Source organism: Colias croceus, chromosome 29 (genome assembly GCF_905220415.1).
Source record: "Colias croceus chromosome 29, ilColCroc2.1".
NCBI lineage: Eukaryota > Metazoa > Arthropoda > Insecta > Lepidoptera > Pieridae > Colias > Colias croceus.
The window spans coordinates 3,307,601-3,319,980 of NC_059565.1; the positions used below are offsets into that span (position 1 = coordinate 3,307,601).

The 12,380-nt window shown below is 33.6% G+C and overlaps 1 protein-coding gene and 1 non-coding gene across 5 annotated transcripts in view; both read left to right on the forward strand.

Moving 5' to 3' along the window:
- Positions 1-12,380, forward strand: part of LOC123704409 (synaptotagmin-7) — a 243,467-nt gene that overhangs the window by 117,797 nt on the left and 113,290 nt on the right. The gene's annotated exons all lie outside the window — the stretch shown is intronic.
- LOC123704483 lies at positions 465-667 on the forward strand. The gene has a single exon (XR_006753138.1). It is a non-coding gene; the product is annotated as a small nucleolar RNA U3 (small nucleolar RNA).

Here is a 12,380-nt window from a genome sequence, read left to right on the forward strand (position 1 = left end):
CCTACATACTTTGTAACTATAAAATAGAAACATGTGTACTTCCTATAATTTATTTTACCGGCTAAAATCGTTATTATATTATCCACAGTCAACTGTGCTTATTTTTATAATACAGCAAATGTTATTAATTGACATAAATAATACTTGAATATTAAATATATTCCTATATTTTACTTGTAGTTTGCCAATATGTGGTATTTCAAATTTTGTTAAAAATATCAGAAAAAAATATATTTTCAGAATTTATAATTATCTTATTTTGTACTAGATGTCGCTTTTATAGATCAAGGTATCTACACGGATATTTTGTTGCCACTTTGCCACTAGATGGCGCTCTTTACGAAGAAGAATAATTTTCCTTTCATTTCCACGAGATGTCACTACTAATAAAATTCCTCAATCTACATCGCGCTATCGTATTTTTTTTCACAGTGCATATTAACACCCACCTTCAAAATTTTGGCAAGACCTTACTTCATAGGATCATTTCTATAGTAAGCTCTTCACGAGAACTCTTACATTATGTAGGATCAGACCAGCCATGATGAGGAGACGTGGCGCGGCACCCTGAGCGTGAGGCGGGCGGAGTCAGCTGGCTCTAGCCTTCGATGATCGTTCACCCCTCTGCTTGCAGGGGGGCGTGGGGTGCTGTCGCTGTCTGAGTGGCTTTTTTAACACTATAAAATATCTAAAACTACCTCTTGAAGTACCTACAACGTTATTACCAATAAAGTCTATAAAAAACCCGACTGTTATAATATTTTATGTAGCATATGGCACAACCATAATAATTTTGATAATAATTACAAGTTACAATAATAGGTCATAAGTCAAAATCCGTTCAGAGATTTGGGCTGTAGGGCGTGCTAAAGAAATACACATAATAAATACACCCGCCTTCTTTCGAAATCGGGTAAAATTAATCGTTACGCATATCGCTCTTTTGGTACCTACTCTACCTAAAATGCCTAAGAATATTTGCAGTATTTCAAAGTAGGTAGTGTACAAATATAAGTATATAATAAGTTGCAGTAAGAATATAAATAAAAGATCAGTATTAAATACTTTATTTGCAATTACAAAAAATAAATAAACAAGTGTAATTTGATTTATTTTCAATAACATAGAATATAATTATTTTTATTGCTCGTAAATATTTGATTCATCAATTTCAATTTCTAATTTAATCAAATTATATTAAGGAAAGAATATAAAAGAAAAATACATAATTTATTTAATAAAAGCTCTCAGTCACTTAAACTTTCATAGAGCCGTCAAGAATTCATAAATAAAACTGGTATCTCTTTTCCGCTTGAAGTGTTTTCATCAAGAGTGAAAGCGAGAGGTCATTATAGTAATGATTATAAATAGTTGGTAGTATATAGTATAGGAAGATCTAGGGTTTGGTAGTTTTAAAGCATTGTGGAAGATAAAATGACAACTAATTTATTAATGTAAAATTCTCGAAGTTTAAGACTAAAATAATAATAAGATAGACTGTGATGCAATTCGATGCACAGATAGTTTTAAGTTTAAAACTTAGGTTAAACATAAGTTATTTAAAAAGTCAGCTGATATGAATCAAACAGCAGCTTCAATATAATATATTTTATAGTACATATTTTATATCATTAAATATAATAAGAATTGATTCCTCAAATTCTCATGAAAAAGAGCATAATAGGTGATAATAGTATCTTATTTATAATAATATATTTGTTGGTAACTTTGTCGTAAACAACATTTTTTTAAACAAGCTCTATTTGTAGGATTACTAAGTTATCTAATAGGATAAAATTGCTAATACTAAGTTAAGCTAAGTGAGCTAAGTTAACTATGCAAATGTAGCATTAACTTGATTGATTGAAGAAACACAGAAACGATTTGGCAAGTGTATTTACTTAGTTATTTCTGTATAATAATTTATTCATTATTATCCTACCCTATGCTATCCTACTAATATTACAAATGCCAAAGTTTGTGAGGATGGACGTATGTGTATGTATGTTTGTTACTCTTTAATACTACTGAACCGATTACAATAAAATTTAGCACACATATACAGGGTAACTTGGATCAACACATAGGATAGGTTTTATCCCGGAAATCCCACGGGAACGTTGCTTGTGGTTGTGAAAAAACATTGTTTAAAAACCCGTTCCCGTAGGATTTCCGGGATAAAACCTATCCTATGTCCTTTCTCGGGTATCAAAATATCTCTATACCAAATTTCATGTAAATTGGTTCAGTAGTTAAGGCGTGATTGAGAACAGACAGACAGACAGAGTTACTTTCGCATTTATAATATTAAGTATGGATTTATAAAGAAATAAAACAAGAATCTAACAAAGTTTTAAGCCTCTATCTTTTGACACGAAAACACAAGAAACAGATAGACATGTCACATAATATAAATTAATAATACAAAGGATTTACACGTAACCTCAATAAATGTAAACTACAAGTTGATATCAAACATGTAACTGTCCTTTCTAAACATTTGCTGAGCTTTGGGTGGAAATTTAAATGTGTTTTGAGTGAGAGATATGAAAATATTAAATTTGAAGTGAAACTTCTATAACGAGGTTGGAAAAAAATTAAGTGTGACATTTTTTCGTTACGCGTGACATTTTTCCGTTACGCGCCATCTTTTTCTTATCCCTAACACGCGTGATTCGATGTACCTATTTCTGTAAAGTTGCTTATAGTAGGTATATTATTTTTTTGAAAAATAAGGTCATAAAGAAGTTTCACTTCTTACGTGTGTACACTAGTACACGCACACATTTTTTTATATATTATAAATTTCTACACGTGAAAATAAATCGTAGATTTTTTTCACAAATTTTTATTAAATACTATCTGCTCCAGTAGATGGTTTTTGGATATTACTTTTCGTGTTTCTCTCCATAAGTTCCTGCCTTCCATTAACAGTGCATTTAGATCAAACGAGCGAATGCTCATTCTAATCACACAATTATTTTAGTGTAAACAGGCGTAGAGCATTCTTTCGTTGTTCTTAGTGCGTTCGAAAAGATTCTATGCAATGTTCTAATACTGAACAACATTGAATACGAGTTTTCGTTTACACTAAAAGATCACGAAAGAATGCTCTCGCTTTAGCTCTCTTTGTTCGTTTGATGTAAATGCACCGTAACAAAAATATTTAAAAAATAGCCGAATTGGTCGAACCGTTCTCTAGTTTTACGCCTACATTTGGCGAATCAAATTCTACTAGAGTATTTTCAAATTCGGTTCAGTTACTTCGAACCTTATTCAATACAAATAAAACATGTTTCTTTTTATGATAGTTGAATATTCCTTTGCGCAGTCGGTTAAATCGCCCCAGTTACGGACCTCATATAAGTTGTTAAGTAAGCAGTAATATTCCCCCTGTTTGTGACTAGCAAATGCTTCGTCTAAACACCTACCTACATACCCATGATGTGAATACTAAAGTTTCGCTCTAGTTTATTAACACAATATTATAGAGAATTAAATAATTTTATTTATTTATGCTCTAGATAAATTACAAATTGATACTTAACCTGGGATACATTACAAACGGCGGCTTCTTCCAGACATAATCATACTTGTAGATTTAAGGTGTGATTTATTTTACCTACCCTACTAATAAAGTGATTAGTGTTTCTTGCCGATTCTTCTCCATAGATACTGCTTTCCGAATCGGTGGTAAATGTTAAAAATATGTATTGACATTTCAAAAGTGCTTCTCGAAGAAGTCTAATTGAATAAATAAATGTTTGAGTTTGAATGTATTTGTATATGTTTGTTACTCTATCATGCAACAACACTAAACGAATTTTGATAATACTTCAGTGATGTAGGTTATGTAAAAGGATGCCCCAAATCAAGCTATACCTATTTGCGTTTTCGTGGTAAACCACGCGGAATAGCTAGTTGGTATCGAAAACAAGAAGAAAACAGACAAAAATGTGTGCGTGTACTAGTGTACACACGTAAGAAGTTAAACTTCTTTATGACCTTATTTTTCAAAAAATAATTTACTCTATGTAACTTTACAGAAATACGTCGAATCACGCGTGGTAGGGATAAGAAAAAGATGGCGCGTAACGTAAAAATGTCACGCGTAACGAAAAAATGTTACACTGAATTTTTTTCCAACCCCGATAAAGAAGTTTCACTTCAACAAAAAAGAAATCTTAAACTAACCTCATAGTTTAGTCGTAAATCTGTCGTTTAGTTTCAGCTTGGTATATCCGTCTGGTAATACCCATTAATTAATTATACGTGCCGTGTTTAATCCTGCGTTAATCTCTCGATATATTATAAACCGCGGTTTAATAAGTTTGTTGAACTAGCTCTACAGAGTGATTTACTTAATTTTCTAATTTGAATTCAATAGTTATTTTCTTGTTATATTTTTATCACTAATCAGGCATTCTAGTAATAAATTTATTGTGTGCTTAATATAAGTATTTTTTTTTATTCCTGCATATCGAAAAAGGATTGTTCTTTTTTATAAATAAAAAGGAAAGGAAACCTTTACATACAGAGTTTTTATGTAAGTAGTACTTTTAAATTATTATTAACACTTTGCTCTACACCTTTGATATTAAACTTTACCTAATTATTAAAACAATTGCCGGTCCTATTGTTATAGAGCGATTCCTTACAGACAACCAAACGAAGAAAAATAAATATTAATATTTTTGCATAGACAATACTTTAATTATCATTTTCATTAAATTAATATAATATACCGCTTCGTTGATTACTAACAAACTCCTAACTTGACACTTCTATAATCTAGTATATCCTAATCTAGGAATAGTAATAGAATTTACCGCTCGCTCAAGTGTTAATTTTGTTGGCAAGTTTAGAACTAGTCTGTATTCTGTAGACTATTCCTAATAATTAGGTTTAGGAAGCAACTGCAGTTCTCGTATCTATAACGTACAAAGTTACAATCCTAGTAATATTATGAATGTGAATGTTTGTTACTCCTTCACGCAGAAACATCATGTTTAATAATATTAATTTGTTAAAAGTTAATACCTGTTAAATTAGTGGTCCATTTAGTGGACCCCCTCCCTTTGCTTTGCTACGAGTACAAAGTACCATTTCATGTTTCAGACACTTCGCGAATGAAGTCGCGGACAAAACCTAGTTACTTTTATAACACTACTAGCTTTCCGCCCGCGGCTTCGCCCGCGTTTTCAACGAAAAACCCGCATAGTTCCCGTTCCCGTGATATTTCCGGGATAAAACCTATCCTATGTGTTAATCCAAGTTACCCTTTATATGTGTGCTTAATTTCATTGTAATCGGTTCAGTAGTATTTGCGTGAAAGAGTAACAAACACACACATACACATCCTCACAAACTTTCGCATTTATAGGTATAAATATATATATTATAATATTAGTAGGATTAGGCCTATATTATAGGCTTTTACCAAAATGAAAACAAATGAAGCATAAAGATCAATTTTGCCACAGATTATAAAAGTTTGTTCAGTATAATTTGTATAATAACCGTTAAAATCCTTTTGGACCGAAATAAATCTAAGAGGAAAATGTAGCGAAATTTTGTATACGTATAATTCTAAGTAAATTTATCAAATATAAATATTCCGGGAGCACTTCGGTATTATTTTCAGGAAAAATGTCGTATAAAAATATTCACGTTATTTTTTCTTTAGATAATGTTTTTATGTACCTACAGGAAGATTTAAATCGTGTATCTTTTATGATTCTTTCGTGCAAAATTATAACGAATGTTTTGAAATTTTACTAAATAAAAAAAATATGGATACATGAAAACACATAATTTTTCTCGTTGATGTGTTTACAATACTAACGTAGTTCGTCATATTACTTCTATAATAATAAATAGCCATATATGGGTATATAATATAATAATGTAATTTGAGTTTTACTTTAATATAGTATTAAAATTATTGCTCTTTATGTGAAACCTAATTATTCATCAATAGCTTTGCGCAAAAGCTTGTAATCAGTTCTTCGAATAGTTTTAACCATCACGTTATCTTTCAGTTAATATTATAAACATACTATCAGCAACTTTAAATTTCAATAGAAACTTCTTAAAACGAGTTTAAAAGAGCACTGGATTGTCTTATAATATATAAACTAACTTACAAGTATTACAAGTTCTTAACTTTTATAAACATTTTCTTCACGGCTTTATTCTAAGCTCAAATATCTTATGCATTCTTTGTTCGAAGGAATTTCAAATATCCTCACAAAATTGAGACCACGTAGCGCATGCAGCGTATCGGCTACGCGACAGCTACGGGATGTTCGCTACGAGTTGGCTACGAAATTTTCTTGTACATTGCTACGCGAATTGCTACGTAGCTGCTGTGATATTTTAGGAATAGTGGAAGAAAATTGTGAAATTTAGAAAATTGATTTATGAAGTATCGATGTAGTTATTTTTGTTTTGTTGATAGGTAATAGATAATGAAGAGTGAATGTCTTCTTAATAAAATATGGAAACCATGTTTAAATAAAAATGTATTGTAGTCATACGTTCTAACATATGTATGGAAAATTTACCTTTGTAATGCTTCAAGCTCGTAAATAGATTTGGTCGTGTTCACGGTAGTTCTTTTTATCACAATCTGAACTACAAATTTCACATAACAATATAGTTTTATAATCACTTTTATTAAACCAAAACGACATCAACCTATACTTGACGGGTGGAATGTGCCCTTAATCCTCATGATAAGCACAAATATGAACAGATATGGGCTGATGATGATGATGATGATATACGAGCTATCTTCACACAATCAGCACATCCACAAGCGTTCAGCTTTATAATATACTAGATGTGTCGCGCGGTTTCGCCCGCAGACGAACTTGCTTGCAAAATCAAATATTTGTATAGCTCGTGTGTTATTCTGATTTTACCTATACTTCTGCGAAGTTTCATCCAAACCCGTCCAGTAGTTTTTTCGTGTAAGAGATACATAGATACATCCATCGTAAACTTTCACATTTATAATATTAGTAGGAAGGCTTTGACTGTTCTTAGCTTTAAAACAAATTAATTCAAGAGATGCACCGTATTAATGAAGATGGCCTTGGAATAAATCGCGAAATCTGCAAGTCGAAAAACTCATTAAAATTAAATGCAACCGTAGTTGAACGTGACAACCAATTTATATAAGTTTCGTAATTACTACGTCACAGTTTTAAAATTTATTACTCCATTGAGTTTTGTGTTCGAGTTTCGTTCGATTTTATATTGATGGTAATCGAAGTTAATTGGCTGACAACTTGAGCATTTTTAAGTAATTATCGTGCAGTTTTGTTAAGCTATATTAATGATTTTATTCAGTAATGGACAAAAGTTTATTTATTACTTGGAATTTAAGAAAACATCGTCTACATCTATACTAATATTATAAAGCTGAAGAGTTTGTTTGTTTGTTTGAACGTACTAATCTCAGGAAGTACTGGTCCGATTTGAAAAATTCTTTCAATGTTAGATAGCCCATTTATCGAGGAAGGCGAAGGAGCTATGTGTGTAGGGGGGTTTAAAGGAAACTTTTTTAGATTTAAGTAGGTAGTTAATTTATTTTTAAAATTAATTTCACCAATAAAATAGAGAAATGATTATAGAAGTAAGTATATTACGAGTTATTTGAAATTTCAAAAACTCATTCTATCTAAAATGAGAGTATTTCTCGCCAGCACTTGAATGAAATCTTGAGAATTCTTTGGCAGCGGCACGAATTTATATCGGAATATTATTTTGAAATTCTCAATGGGTCTAAAGCTATTGGTATGTGCTGACTATAGAATGTACTAGTATATATACAGAGTCGACGTAAAGGAATTTTTGTAACCAAGGCCTTTTATCAAAATATTTTTTTTTTTAATTTAATAATGTACCGAGTTCAAAAGCAAGTAGAAGCACAGATAATAACACATAATTTAACCCAATTTTTTTTGTAGTAAATTTATGTTGTAGTAAAACATTGATGTATACCTATTTCATTCATATTCAATACTAGCTGTGCCCCGCGGTTTTACCTGCAGTGCTCCGCTTCTGTTGTTCTTAGCGTTATGATATATAGCCTTTCTGCCATTCTTCGATAAATGGGCTATCTAAAACCGAAAGAATTTGTCAAATCGGACCAGTAGTTCCTGAGATTAGAGCGTTCAAACAAACAAACTAAATTCAGTTTAATAATATTAGATAGGTATACCCAAAAACAGAATATTATACTCTACCAAATAAGCAGTCCATAAAAACACTAAATTTCCTACAGATAGCCGGGATGAGTTCAAAACTCTCGTAATTCGGTTATGAGCCCGGATGCGGCGCCATCTTGGCTCGTCATATCCGGCCTGACTTAACTTGGATCCGATACCGCACTTAGGGAATTTTGTAGTCTGTCAACATTTAGGTTAGTTCAGATTTCGTATAGTATAAAAAATATAAAGGCTTATAGAGTTTTGAGTTTACTATCTATAGTTTAATGTTTTAAAATTAATACGCTATGAATTCTCTTTTGTAGTAGATTTTTTTTTTTTTTTTGTTCTTCATCATCGCAATCTATCAATTTTCAGATATTCAGCGATTTTGTTAAGAATTTTAAGGTTGTTTCGTACGGAAGTCGTCCAGTGACAACTCCGTTTATTGGTGATTATATCTTGTTTAATTTATTGACTTTTTATTTATTTTTTTTTTATATCAAATCCTGAGGTATCCTTCTTTTGAGTCTCCTGGTGGTTGTCTGGGCGTTCATAAGGTTTACAGCCAGCTGGTTTGGGTGGTGTTTAATACGCTCTTTATATGATTTAGTTCTCTCAACGATTTCTTCCTTAACCGTGCTTATGCAGAGGTCGTGGTGCAATCTATCATTGGACACATACCAAGGTGCACCTGTTACTAATCTTAGCATTTTTGACTGAAATCTTTGAACTATATCCACATTAGACTTTGCTGCCGATCCCCATAGCTGCAGGCCATATGTCCATATAGGCTTTATAATACATTTGTAAAGTAACAGTTTATTATCTAAGGAAAGGGACGATTTTCTGTTTAGGAGCCAGAACAATGTGCGTAGTTTTTGACTCATTGCCAATCGTTTTGTGAAGATGTGCTTCTTCCACGTTAGACGTCTGTCCAGATATATTCCAAGATACCTTACGTGGTCGTGTTGTGGAAGTTCTCTACCGTTAAGAGTGACAGGTGGGCATGTCTCTTTTTTATAGGTGAAAGTTACCTGAACGGATTTACTCTCATTTGCTCTAATACGCCAGTCTTTGAGCCATTGAGATATTTGGTCGAGGCTGGATTGGAGCTTGTGTGAAGCAACAGCTGGTGAGTTATCTGATACTAAGATTGCTGTATCGTCTGCAAATGTTCCAGTGATTACTCCATCGATCGAAGGGAGGTCCGCAGTAAATAGAAGGTAAAGAGTAGGACCCATAACACTACCTTGTGGAACTCCGGCTTGGATGCTTTTTAGTTCCGTTGTTTCTTCCGCCTGTTTTACAAAAAAGTATCTATCACTCAAGTATGACTTTATGAGGCTGTAGAAGTTAGAAGAAATATTTTTTTTTACTTTAAATAGTAATCCATCATGCCACACGCGGTCAAAGGCTTGGGATATGTCTAGGAAGGCAGCAGTACAGAACTTTTTTTTTTCGTAGGTTTCGTTTATATGTTCCACTAATCGGTGTACTTGTTCTATAGTCCCATGTCTTTGGCGAAATCCAAACTGATGATCAGGCAGAAGTTTCTTCTCAGAGATAATTGGGGTCAATCTACGAAGGATAACAATTTCCAATATCTTGGATGGTATAGGAAGTAGGCTTATAGGTCTGTATGATTGGGCCTCAACGGGATTTTTCCCTGGTTTGGCAATCATGATAACCTGGGCTACTTTCCACTGAGGTGGAAACGCACTACTTTGTATGATAGCATTGTACAGGAATGTTAGAAATTTGATGCCTTCCTTTGGAAGTTCCTTAAGGATTTTTCCTGTTATTAGATCGTATCCTGGGGCTTTATTAGAATCTAGGTTTTTTATGACTGTTCTTACTTCATTTATAGTGACCTTTTTCATGGGAGGACTAGAGACTTTGATACTTTGATTTAATAATAGGGCCACTTCTTGGGTTTTTAAAGAGCCCATATCTGGATTGGGTGTGAAGACTTGTTCAAGATGTTCAGCAAATGTATCCGCTTTTTGTGCGTCACTAGAAGCCCATTCAGTGTTACCTTTTCGTATCGGGGGATTGCTTGAAACAGGTTGTTTAAGTTTCTTTGAGGCTTTCCATAGAGAAAAGTTTGTTTCTGCTGTAGCGTCCATTCTTTCTAGCGATGTCTGGATGTTTTGGTTATCTATATTATGAAGAAGTGTTTTGAGTTTCATTTGTAGGTAATTCAAGTGCTTTTTATCCACAGGGAAACCCGTACTTTGCCATCGTTTCCGGGCTTTACGTTTTTCTGCCAATAACTCTCGAACAGATTTAGGGCAAGTCTCTTTACGAAGAGAGTTTTGAGTTTCATTTGTAGGTAATTCAAGTGCTTTTTATCCACAGGGAAACCCGTACTTTGCCATCGTTTCCGGGCTTTACGTTTTTCTGCCAATAACTCTCGAACAGATTTAGGGCAAGTCTCTTTACGAAGAGATACTCCGACAGATGGAGTAGCGTACCAAGCAGACTGTTGGATACAGTTATTGAAGTGTTCAACAGCTTCTACTATGTCAGGGTCAGATTTTAATTGAATATTTAATTCCAGCTTTACTGCTACGAGCTGCCTAAATAGTTCCCAATTAGTTCTATTTGAATGTAATCTGCATGGCTTCGGTGTTTCTGCTATTGACCTTCTTAGTGTTATTTCCACAGGAGAGTGATCAGAGGATAAATCTGTGCTTGTTTTACAGGTAATAAACTTAGGTGATAACCCTCTTATTACATAAAAGTCTAGCAGATCTGGTATTTTACTACTATCCGTAGGCCAGTAGGTTGGCTTACCAGCTGAAACAACGCCGAGTTTTAATTTATCTATAGCCATTAATAGTTGCCTGCCTTTAGTTGTTATTGTACGCGAACCCCAATATTGATGCTTGGCATTATAATCGCCACCAGCGATAAATCTGGTATCAAAAGAGGAGAAGAACTTTTCGTAGTCTTCACATTTTAATTGATGTTTAGGTGGACTATAAACTGCAGATATTGTGAATGGTCCAACCCAATCTTCAATAACGACATTAGTTGCTTGAATTTGTTCAGTGCAGTAATGAATTATTTCATGGTGTTTAATATTCTGTCTTATGAGCACCGCACTTCCTCCATGTGCGGTACCGTCAGGGTGCATTGTATGGTATATTTTGTAATTTGGGATGCTGAAATGACTTTTCTTCGTAAAGTGTGTTTCTGTGATCAATAATATGTCTATCTTTTGTGTCTCGAGATATGCCTTAACCTCAAGGGTATGTTGTGACAGCCCATTGGCATTCCATAGGGCGATTTTCAAGCAGTCGAAGGTGACAGCTTGGTTGTTAGGGCTATTATAAGGTTTGTCAGTGTAGTAAGTTGTTGCATCATTTGTTTCATCAGACTCATTACTTCATGAATATCGTTTTGATTACTGAGTGTTGTAGCTTCTGTTGTTGAGTTCGCCGATTGCGGTTTATTGGTTACAGCATCTTTGTATGAATATGGGTGATTTAGCTTTTCTTTATTTAAAGAGTTGTGACTTTCTCTAGTAGCATTCGAATCTTTGGTAGATAAGTAGGTTTTCCTGCGTTCTGCGGTCTTAGGAAACTTGAGGTTTTGGAGTTCACGATAAATTTTACAGCCTTTGTAATTTGCTGGATGGTTACCATCACAAAGGACACATTTGACACTGTCTGATCTTGTTTTCCTTAAACAATCGCTGGAGAGGTGATCACCAGCGCATTTAATACATTTAGGGCTACGGCGACAGTAGGTTTTGGTGTGTCCGTATTGTTGGCATTTTGCGCATTGTGGAAGCTCGCGTTTCGGCCGGGGAGGTTCAAAAGATACGATGCAGTTCATTAGGGTTTTTACTTCGTAAATGTGCTTGTTGTTTGGTTTAGTTTTTAGTTCAATTATGAACAGTGGTAATGGTTTCTTTGTCACTTTTTGCTTGATATTCCATATGTTTGTGCTGGTGTGCCCTATGTCTTCGAGAGCCTCTTTAATATCCTCTGGGTCTGCTGAAGGATGTTTGTATGTGAAAAACTCTGTATTTCTAAGTTCTAATTGGTGAACAATAGTTCTATAAGTCTCAGAGTCTTTCGGTTGTATTTTAACTTGATTGTTAGTGAGAACTTTTAGGGTGAACATATCGTGCACATGTTCATTGAGAGTCTT